Genomic DNA, 11548 nt, shown 5'->3' with positions numbered 1-11548 from the left:
ACACGAGGAGCGGACGGAGCGGGCGTCACACCAACAACATATTGTTTAATTTTCAAAGTACAGTAAGCGTGAGCATGAACCTTGCGAACGCCTGGTGATGATACTGAGTGGCTGCCATATATTGAAAATTGGTGCCTTTTCCTTCACTTGGTACTCGAATGGCAATATTAGGTCATACGAGCTGCAGCGCTAAAGCCGGACAAACTGCCGGTTTTTGAGAAACCGCATGGATAGGGGAAACCCGAACATATGGTAACCCTAACCCGGTGGGAAGGGAGTGAAACCCGTCTGTGACACACGAGGTCTCACTTTTCCCATTGCTGGAAACTTGCACGCGCAGAGATATTTCAGGACAATTTTAACTTCTGCATGCTGGTACTTGGCAGATTTGCATTACATTGCTAACAAAGAAGCTCCATGAACAATACTAAGATCAACCATGTAAGCAGCCTGGAAAAGGAGAGATTATTTACTGTAGGATGTTGTTTCACAAGAGGTTTTTTTTAGCTGAATTTCAGTTAAATTAATGCCCCGTGACCCTAACAGGGATTTGTGGCTATAAGATGGATGGATAAAATGAAAAAGAAATATGAAACGATATAAATTCAATCTTAAAAGTGTTTTTTTTTTAGGAACTACCTCTCTTTGATGGCGGTTTTTGGGTGACCAGCTTCCCCATAGTCTGTGACATTTGAAAGTCACTGATTTTGAATGTAAGACACCATATTCGGTAATCAGGCAAGTCATTTTTTGGGCGGCAATTTTTATGCTCGCCTGGGCAACTGTCGCCAAGGCCACCGCGTCCCATCAGCTCTGCTGATTGTCCTTCACAGCTCCTTCATGCTCCCCGCCCTGTGCTGTTAATGCACGCTAGGTACAATACTGGACATTAATACTCAGTCCGCTATACTCCTGCTATACCTTACAGGAGTATAGCGAAGCAGAACACACTATAAACCTGTCTACTACAGAGTACCATACTATCGTAAAATTCATCGAGAGACATCTGAAACAGATCCATTGGACACATTTTACCAACTCCACGCTTCCCCCCCCCCCATCTCCTCCACCCAACCTTTTTTCTTCAGTGAGAAAGTGAGAGCTACTTTGACAAAGAAAAGGCTCCAACGAGTAACCGAATCGCCATGGCTATTTTATTTATTTATTTTTTTGGTCAGATGGGTTGGGCACCATTGATTTACACTCTCCAGGTAAACAAAAAGGAAGAAAAAACAAAATGAGTGAACCATGAGAGAGATGTAATACGACCGTTTCATCAAACCAGCTAAACACATAATACGGCCAAAAGAAAGTCGACACCAGCAGGTCCAACATCTCATTCCTGAAATCTAAGGGCATTAATACGAAGTTGTGACCATTGCTACAATAGTCTCAGCTGTTCTGGAAAGGTTTTCCATTACTCACTAACCTGGAACTGCTTTCCAAAGTCCAAAGTTCTGTATAAGCATCCATTCTGCTACTACTTTTTTGTGAAGGAGATTGCATGATTGTGTGGTCAGTACAGACAACTGTCCGTAGTGGGTGTGGCTTAATGAATCGATTCTTCTAATTACTAGGGGTGTGCACATACCTTTGAACATACAGTGTATTGGACAGGATACTGAGGATCAACCAGGAGCTGAGATTGAAAGAGAACAATGGATAACAAGGAGCAAGCACCCGGAAGACGTTTGATGGAGTTTGAGTTTTCTGCCGTTTCTTCACACGTATGATCGCCCATTAATTCTTTGTTAGTTTCCAGCACCTCGTACTCGCCATCAGTCAAGGAGTGAATGACAATTTCAGGTACAGTTTTCTCCTGTAATAACAACGCCGGCTTGCTGAAACCTTCCGCCCTTTTCGTCTGGCCTTATCCACGCGGGAGACCTCCACCCCAGAGGCCATCGGATGGGGTGACTCGGCCGTCTGGGGTACGCTTATTTACAGCCGGGTTAAGTTTCCACTTTCGGCGAGCTGATGAGATCATCTCTTACCGCCCGCCTCCCTCAATGTCTCCGCTGCAGCACGGGTGACCGAACAGACGGAGGACCGGGCTGAAAATTGAGAGGAAATCACAAACGAAAAAGGAGGAAATTACACCAATGCATGCTGAACCAGATAAACTATAAAAAAGAGCAGTTCCTCGAGTGGCGTTTGGAAAGCTGATTACTTTTCAGGTCCCAAAGGCCATGAGATGCATTTGCCTTTGGCTGAAGTCACTTTAAATGTATATCAGTTTCCAATACGGCGCCTCGTATTGGGTTTAGGTAAACAATTTACAATAAATGACAGATTCACAGGAGAAACCATCGTCCCCTCTTCCCATTTCATCAGGTGCCGGCTTCTCCGAAGCCACGGATGAAATTCGGAACATAAATTACCCGTTCCATCAGAACACAAATGAACGGCAATTGAATCAGCACCCCTCTGTGTCTGACCAAACGCTCGTGAGGAAAGTTCGTGTTTTTGTCCAACCAATTTTCCTTACGCAAGGGCCACAGCTAGTGGAGTGGCCATAGAAAAACAAAGCAGAGAACCTGGATCCTTAACAAGTGGATAAAAGTGCACAACTCAAGAAAGCAGCTGAACAAAGCATATTTTCCCCCGATCTGCAACAACTTGATTTCTCCTGCCGACAAATAATAATTGTTCTCAGAAGGGATGTCATTAGCCTCGGTTTATTTGTAACCCAGAATTTTAATATTTCTTCTACTGACACGTTGTGCAAGCAGGATATCACAGCCATCAGGGGTAAAACTGAAATTGCAATAAGAGCATATTTCATTTTAAAAATTAGATCGCTGTATCGCCTTATTCTATTTTTAATTGGCAGTCTCATTACAGAATGGTATTCAATAGTTATAGCTAATAAATAATTAAAAGTCCCTTCTACAGCCCTGCCAAACACTTATTTCTACATTTCGCCATGCGAACATATCGTGATGGGAGAGAACTGAGATTGCGAAGCTGCGATGGATCGCTGCACATATTTCAAAGTCTATTCATAACCAGGGGCAAGAAGAGAATGTATAGCGAGCAGGACGTCGGCCTGCTTCTGAAAGCGGCAGCGGAAAAAGGGGGGGATGTCAGTTGGCTTACAGAAGGAGGTGTCCTTGATGTGGAAAGAAGGGGGCAGCTGTTCCAGTTAAATAGATTTGGACTCTGCCGTCAGAGGTACAGAGGTGTCTGTCTATACATAAAGGGCCGAATTTTTTTTTTCCCCAAATCGTACAGCTAGGGACCCAGGGAAGCCATTGAACAAGTCACATGACCGGATTTGCCCCTCTGTTCCTGTTCCCCTTGCCATTCATACGAAAACCTACGTGTCCCTAGCGAGCCTGACTCTCACCTGTCTGAGCCACAGCACCCCAATTCCCACCACTACCATCAGCCATTATTGCAGCAAAGACGTTACTATTGACCGGGGTCACATGCAATCATTTAATGTCACTGCTCCGCACACCAGTACCGGTCACCACCAATCTCCAGTAAACGACCAATGACAAGCAGGTCACTCTCAACCCCCCGGTGCCTCCCAATAACTTTTGTCACACATCACTTTTCCCTGACACGCACACACTCGTGCAAAACCTCTATCACACAGCTTCTCTGCTCGGAATGTCGTCGCTTTTCCCGAACCCGGCAGCGGAGGGATTATATCTGACGTTACAGTTCGTTACCATAATTGGAGGCGGAGCTTGTTGATGGCTGAAATAAGTGCTTGATGTTTCTGGCAGGCGTCTGGGATTGAGAAACTTTGTGAATATTTTAGAGAGTCTTTTTCTGGACTGTCGGTCTGCGTAGTCCCCGGGTCCGAGAGCGCCGTTGCCGGGTGTCACCCAGACGGTTGCGCAGAGTGGTTCCCGTAACATCCCGATCTCGCTACGGAGGAGCCGAGGCTTCAAGAACAGGGGCGGGGTGGCAGGAACGATAGATGCAAGTTTCCATGGAAACAATGCAGGCACTGCCAACAAACGACTCAAGGAAGGGAAGTTTAAAAAAGGATGGATGGAAAGCAGCAGGAATATATAAACCACTGAGTGTAGTAATCATTGTGTTTTCTTCTCGGTAAGAGGTTAAGTTTGGATTAAGATTGTAGTAACAGCAGCAAGAACCCCAACTCCACTGGGTGCTTCTCCGCAAGACTAAAAACGTGATTTTTTTTTTTTATCTCCCTGCAATGTCATTAGCCAAGATGAGCAAATCTGTAAAAATTAGGTAAGGTTACACTGGTCTCCTTTTTTAAAAATTCATTGCCTGAATTTAGGATGCTCTGAAACACAGATCTACCTTGGTGTCACAAGTCTCTAAATAAACATTCAAACCGCCCCCCCCCTCCGCCCCCATCCTCCCACCCTGCTTATAATTAACAGTGATTCTATGCTCACCACTATACTCATTAAAATCAGAGGCCAGTCAACACTTGGACATGTGAAAATCTGTTTAGAGATATGCAATCGGTTCAGTAAACACGCACACGGACGTGCGGCGAAAATGGCGGCCTCCTCTGTAAACGCCCGTCTGAGCCCACGCAGACCCTGCTCGGAGACATTCGAGAGTGAGTCGTCGCACTCCTGCTTTTCCGATGCGCAGACGCGCAGACGGATCGGCAGATCCGTCACTCGGCGAAAAGGTCAAGGGAGTTTGCAGAGATGAAGTGAGACTTGCACCGCCAACAGCTCAGTGCGTTTAACGGCTTACTGGGAGGATAACACAGGAGAGTACGCAAATATTACAGCTGCTGTTAACCATTATCAGCAAACCCGATGAATCCGCAGTTGAAAATGGCAGCCAACCAGCTTTCATCCTTCAGGTCAGACTTTATTTAAATATATATTTACTGGGCTATCCCTTCCCGAGCGATAGCCTTTCAGTAACAGCAGGTGCGGATGTGCCTAATTTATCTGGAAAGCTCATCATCCACGGAATGTGCTGAAAATATGCAGGAAAAGCATCTCCATTCCAGGCACGGAATGGGGACCAGGCAAGGACCGATCCATCACGGAAGGCCTATCCTCACATCTTAATAAGTGCCGGCACTCCCGATACGAGACAGCAGAGAGCGTCTCTAGCGCCGTGAGCTAGATGATGTATGGGACACGCCGGGGGATGCTTCTGCTCACGTCCGCGTTTGTCTCAGTGTCCGTGTGCACACATGGATGCGTGCAAGAGAGCATGAGCGCAATATCAACACAGAGCACGCCTTGCGCAGGGCTGTGGCCTGTCAGCCAAACAGCATCATTAAGGGCAGAAGGAACGAGAAATAAATCATTGATGGAAGCCTGCGGCCAATCCCCAGAGGAACCACGACAACCATCTCGGAGAATGACAGAAAAAGGAGAGTTGGGGCAAAAGCGAAGTGACGCCTTTGGTCCCCAGGGCCTAATCTCACTGCTTGGGATCTAACATGCAATCTGACGTGTTTGTTTGACAGCTATTTTTACTCCCTGTTATCCTGATTGACTATAGCTATTCAAAGCTGCACACTCAGTTTTACACGGAAACATGCAAAAGTCCCAAAATATAACAAATATATTAGACAATGAGAAATTATTGTCTGTACAGGAGGCTGAAACTGCTTGAGCTGCAGGGTTTTGTTGGCAAGCATGGGAACAGCATCCAGAGTTAATGCATGAAGACATTAGCCGATTTAGCTGGTGTACCTACCCATCATGCAGTGCGTCTCCGCTTTACTGGCCCCGCCATTGGGGTTGGGGCGGTGGGGGGGGGGGGGGAGTTATATGGTGAAACAAAGCCCACAGAAACCCTGAATGGATGGTTCTCAGGCACCAATAAGCAAGACTAAACTCTCAGCGAGATGGTCACATGGCATGTGATCTGCGTCTGTAGAAGGAACCGCGGGAGGGAATGGACCAAAGTGTCCCACACTACTTAATGCCAGTAGGGGGAGCCACCACTGCCACGGGGGATGCACAGCGATGATGAAAGAGAACACAGACACAGACTCACTTCATAAGGAATGGTCTGAATCACAGCAATGAGTTCCGAGACGCTGAACAGAACTGTACCTTAATTCAGTATCAGAGCTATTCCATTGCAAGACATTAAACATGTAAAAGATATTCGGTTCTTAACAGAACTCAAATCCAGGGGGAAGTATAAAACCTTTGATGGTATACCTTGAATCCTTTACGAGATCTTACCATGGAGTCTTAGGCAAAACCTGATTTTTGTTTCAAAGGTAAATTACTGCACAAACAGCATAACTATGTTTCAGTTACGGATGATATCTAATCAAATGACATCACATTGACCTCCAGGTCAGACCACCACTCCAATATAACAACAAGGGTCACATTTTAACTCAAACCACACGTAACACAATCTTCATATGACAGACCATAACTGAAATGCATTACTATTAAAGCTATAACGACAGGCTACTTTTTAGTAAATGCTCTTCCTTGCACAGATGGTTTCTATCGGGTCAGGAATCTGGATCTTGACTGACCCCTAATGGCGGCTAAGAATGATAGGTCACCTAGAACTGAGGTTACTGGTTGTTTCAGTCAATATGGGAAGTTTCAGCCTTTTGGTCTCTTAATAGCATCAAGCCGATACAGCCTGGATAAAATCCACTATTTGCTAAGAAGATGATCTTGTGAATGTGTTTGTTATTGCAAAGTGGTTCTCAGTATGTACAACACTCTAGGGGGTCTCAGTCTCACAACACAAAATCATATATACAGTCTTGGTCTCTAGGTCTCAGGCGTTGATGCGGACACAAATTTCACCAATCCGCCTGTTGTATTTTACGCTTAAAGAGGGGCTAGTCATTGCTGATCATCTAGGTCTTGATACTGTCAAACCAGTGTTGGTCAGAGAGTTAATCTATATACTGTATATGCATCTCGAGGGGTTATAGGAGGTACTTACATTATCTTAAATACGGGTACCGTAGTGTTCGCCAGCATCACCACCAACTTCCTGTAGGCCAACTGTTTTATGGCAAACCATGTACTAGGGCAGATAGAGAGCAGTATCACACTATACACAATGCTCTCAGGTTCTCAACATTGCATGGACAATTTTCCAACAATGTAGATTCAAGCTAATGGATAAATACACCATCCAATATAATCTGAGGTTAATCACATGAGACATTAGAATGCATTTCTTCTTATAAATCACACAGCAGTGTTTAAATATAAATTAATGGGCTCCACCCTTATTAACATCCCACTGAAGACCTTACATTACATCTTAAATACTTTGAGTCCAGCATATGTGAAAGCAAACCTATCAGTCTGCAGTATAAGCCACAGCATAAATAGCACTGCAGGTTACCAGTTACCTGCAGGGACAATGCAGTGATCCACAGTAATCAGCTCTGGCTTCCTTGTGGCATCCCTTTGTGATGTGGTCTATGGGATGTGGGTACATGAAAATGAATCGGTGCAGGATACACCTTGTCTTTCAAACATAATTCAAGATCTTTATTGGCCATATGCGACAAGTGCATTGGAATGTTTGCCCATTCAACCAGACTAAGTTATAAAAGTCTAAAGACGAAACCACACTGGACAGAGCAAAAAAAAAAATTGGTCTCTTTCGGCAAGGATGCAATCAAAGTATCCTTGATATCTGGGGCAGGGCGAGAACGACATCCTCTGTACTTCTCTTCTTAAGTTTCGGAACTGGTCTTCGGCAAAGGAAGACGATGTAAAACGGACCCACTAGTATAGTGAAGTACGCACGGCTGAGAAACACCCACAGTCTTTGTTGGAGGGTCTTTGTTGGGGGTGTAGCTGGCATTCCAACTGTAAATCTGGAAATTTCAGTGTGAAACTTGAAGTTGGAAAATAATTGGGGGGGCATGAGGGGAAAAAATGTATAGATGCTTAATTTTGCCATGTCACAATTTCCAAACACATCATTCGGCTGCATTCTGTGTGTCAATAATCACACTATGCCTCGTCAGACAGGCCTCCACTGACTCACTATCAGGCTACAGTCCCTTTACCGGCTACTGTGGCCCGGGTCACGTCTCCAGTGAGTCTGTGCCAATTGTTGACACTCTCAGCAGGCTGGACGGCAGTTAATTACACTCACCAAATCCCTCAGAACAGTTCATGCGTATTGTACACAAGTTATCTGAAGACAAATGGAACGCATTAACGAAGGTACGAAGAAAAGGGGCCATCAAACATAATTAATTGCACTTTTCCGCGGAGCGTTTCAACATAATTTGTCACTTTAGTCAATCTCAGCTGTAAACAAAGGGTGCCAAAATAAAACCTTATGATACTCGCAACAGGCCCATCACAGATTTTATGAGACTAGTCCTTAGAACCGACCTCTAGACGCGTAATTCCACACGAGACACCACTAGGTGCCATTTTATATGATGAATGGGAACCAAAAACTGCAATGCATGCTGCTATTCTCCCATCAAAAGAGAACATCTTGTAATGCTACAAATCTGTGTGTCCTCCTGTAAGAATTGGTAGAACCAGGGTTGTCAGTTTTCACATATCTAGCGTGACACGTTTCTGTCATAAACGTCTGTGACATAGCTTCATGACGCATGCTCGAGCAAGAAATCTTACCATAAATGCATATCATTCCAATTAAAACCTAAAATTAGCTACATCAAAAGCTTTTGTGTAGTTTGTAAACCGTACAGGCTATTCACAAGGTAATAAAACCGTCACATACATGTATGGGCGAGTGCAGACTTCTCTGGAATTGAAAATCTCAGGCCAGCCAGCTAACTAAAGTTGGTGACACTGGTAAAATAGGTAGAACCTTTCAACCGTCGGGAGAAACCATTTCAATACTTTCTTAGCGAAACGTTTATGTGGTCAGCTGGGAAACAGGTACTAAAATTGGGGATGCATACAATTGGTTTGCTCATAACATTTGGAGGATGGATGGAATAACTGGTCTGATTCTCATATTTTGTGGAGACAGAGAGCTAATATCCGTCTTTGGGCATGGACCTGTGGCACCTGAGTCATCTTTTATGAAAACAGCAACATTATTTCTGGCATTTTCCCGCCTTATATCCAATAACCAGCACTACAATGAAACCAGCCCTTCTGCCTGTATCCCCAGCTCCGATTCCAAAGAAATCAAAACGCTGTAATCTTGTTTTTGTATACAAACACACGCATTGATGGCTGCTCGCATCACATCACCCCCGCAGCGTGGAACCGCAATAAGTTTTAATGAAAACGACCCGCGTCCGCAGATCTGAGACGGTCACTGGTAAAAGGGCAAGCAACCTTTTAGGTGTAGACTTGACAGCCATTAATATGCATGCGGGTCTGTCAGACACTGATCGCTAAATTCCTTCAGCTACACACCTTATCAACACCCTGTCTCCGTTACTGATCGCAATACGACTGCACATGAGAACTCAGACATAAGGAAATACCTTTTTTTGTGGAGTATAGGATGATCTGAATATGTGTATTCTGTAATTAAGATTTTACCATGCTATTCATTTACTAAAGAAAAATGCTCGGAAGCACCGGCGATTGAGGGGACACCGTGCGCGGGAAAATGAGAAATATGGTTCTTTTTCACGTGATACTGTGGCTCCCCCACCACCTTATACAGAATTACCACAGGGCTTGGCCGTCCCGGCTACTCGGTGGGTGCAAACATAATACAATGTACAACATTTAACATTAACGCGACACATAACATTGACATACAGCACAACACCACAATAAATGATAAATACTCTGAGCTATTTACGTTATTTACACGGCTGGCACCGGTCCGGCATGCTGCCCGATGGGGATTCGCAGCGAAAAAGACGGGAGAAAGGGGAAATAATTTGAGCTCTTCTCTGCGACATGAGTACAAAACAACACTATTAGCGTGACGGATGACATTTACCAACCGCTTAGGGGTGCAGGTTAGAGAAGCAGGGCAGTAAACCTGCACCTGAGCTTTATATTCCTCATCAATCAATCAATCAAAGTTTACCATAACAGTTTTTTTTTTTCATGTTGTAGTAAAGTACTCTTTCATTTTCCTGAGGGAGTACTTGAAAAGAGACGAGAAACTAAAATACATATTTAAAATTAACCCTCCCTATTAAAAAGATTCAACTGAGTAACCCTACTGTAAAATTACATATATAAATAGCTGAGATGAATTGTAAAAACTGCAGCGAATACAGTACAAATAGAATGCTTAAATGCTTAAATTTAAAACTGCCAGCCATGTAAATAGCTTTAGCTAAACATGTATGCAAGTAAATCAAGATTTCAAATCAAGAATTCTTCAAATGTAAATCACACTTATTTAAAGGCATCAGCCTTTCAATTTGCCTCAGATCAAGTGGTGGACGGCGTTACTGTTTACCGTTACGCACCACAAATCTGGTAGCATTAGGATAGTGTATATGTGAGGCCTGCAGGACTCTTAGAAACGCACTGGGTCTTAAATTATTACACTTGGTTGCAGTGGGCATTTCTCCAACCGTATGGAACGTCCCAACCACACTTCAGCTTCTTGTGTGGGAATCTTAATGGGCCCCAGCCTTTGACTGGCTTACCTATACAGATTTCCAGTGCTCTGCAGATGGAGAAGATGTAGGCCATTAGTCACTGATTGGGTGAACCCACATCCCATTAGTCACTGATTGGGTGAACCCACATCCCATTAGCTTAAACCAGGAAGTTGTGGTAATCTCACGCACTGCGGGTTTCAATGACTTTTTTCTCCATTACAGATTAGACCTCCAAAGCAGGCAACCTGTCTAACTGCAGTTTGGAGGCTTCATCCTTGAAGAATGAAGGTTTATTGCACTACAAATAACCTCATCTTTGCAGTGTTCATGCTGAGTCCTCTACTGAAATTTCTTAAGCCGGACCATGCTTGTGATTGGATGGGCCAGATTCCCTCTGGCCTATCGGTGGAACTGAGCCTGAGCCTTACTTCTTAATATGCTCTATCCTCTTGAGCATTTGCCTAACAATTCTATGTATGAACAGCCAGTTTAATTGTGGTTGGTACTGGAAGCACATTTGGGCCATAAGCCGTTGTTGACTTCCTCCCTAAAAACGGCCCACAGCTGCGCACATGAAGTGGGAAGACGACGGTGATACAAATAGTTTCCCTCAGAGTGATTTGTCAGCAAGACTATGGGTCTTAACAATGTTGGCGGGGCAGCAAGGTGAGCCGGCTCACGCAGGCGGGAACTGCACCGGTAAACTGCAGCCCAGCTGTTGTGCTGGCGCTCAGCCACTGCTGAATTGACAAATCACATGATGCAAGTGCTGGGAATTATCTACTCTGGGTTACATTTTAATCGTTGCTCGTCGTGTGGAGTCGCTAACTGCTAATGTTACATAGACACAAGCTTCCCTGAGGATTATGCATATGTATTAAAAAAAACTCTTGTTTTCTATTCTTGTTTTACATGACTGTGTATTAAACCCTCTGCTCACGTCCTCCAGCAGCCACCTTGAAAACGGCTGGATGGAAATCAAGATGTAGGTGATGCAAGACATCATGTATTTCTGCATAGATCCGGCTGCCGATTTGGAATCAGTGGAAAGAGTGCCAC

At 44.4% G+C, this 11548-nt stretch overlaps 1 long non-coding RNA gene across 1 annotated transcript; it reads right to left on the bottom strand.

The window, feature by feature from the left end:
* Positions 1-6897: 6897 nt before the first annotated feature.
* On the bottom strand, positions 6898-9785 carry LOC125716944 (uncharacterized). The gene is made up of 3 exons (XR_007384445.1): positions 9727-9785; positions 7316-7385; positions 6898-6981 (listed from the first exon to the last, which is right to left on the bottom strand). It is a non-coding gene; the product is annotated as an uncharacterized LOC125716944 (long non-coding RNA).
* Between the last annotated feature and the right edge of the window lie 1763 nt (positions 9786-11548).

The sequence above is a fragment of the Brienomyrus brachyistius genome, chromosome 21 (genome assembly GCF_023856365.1).
Source record: "Brienomyrus brachyistius isolate T26 chromosome 21, BBRACH_0.4, whole genome shotgun sequence".
NCBI lineage: Eukaryota > Metazoa > Chordata > Actinopteri > Osteoglossiformes > Mormyridae > Brienomyrus > Brienomyrus brachyistius.
This window is presented reverse-complemented; position numbering and strand designations above follow the sequence as displayed.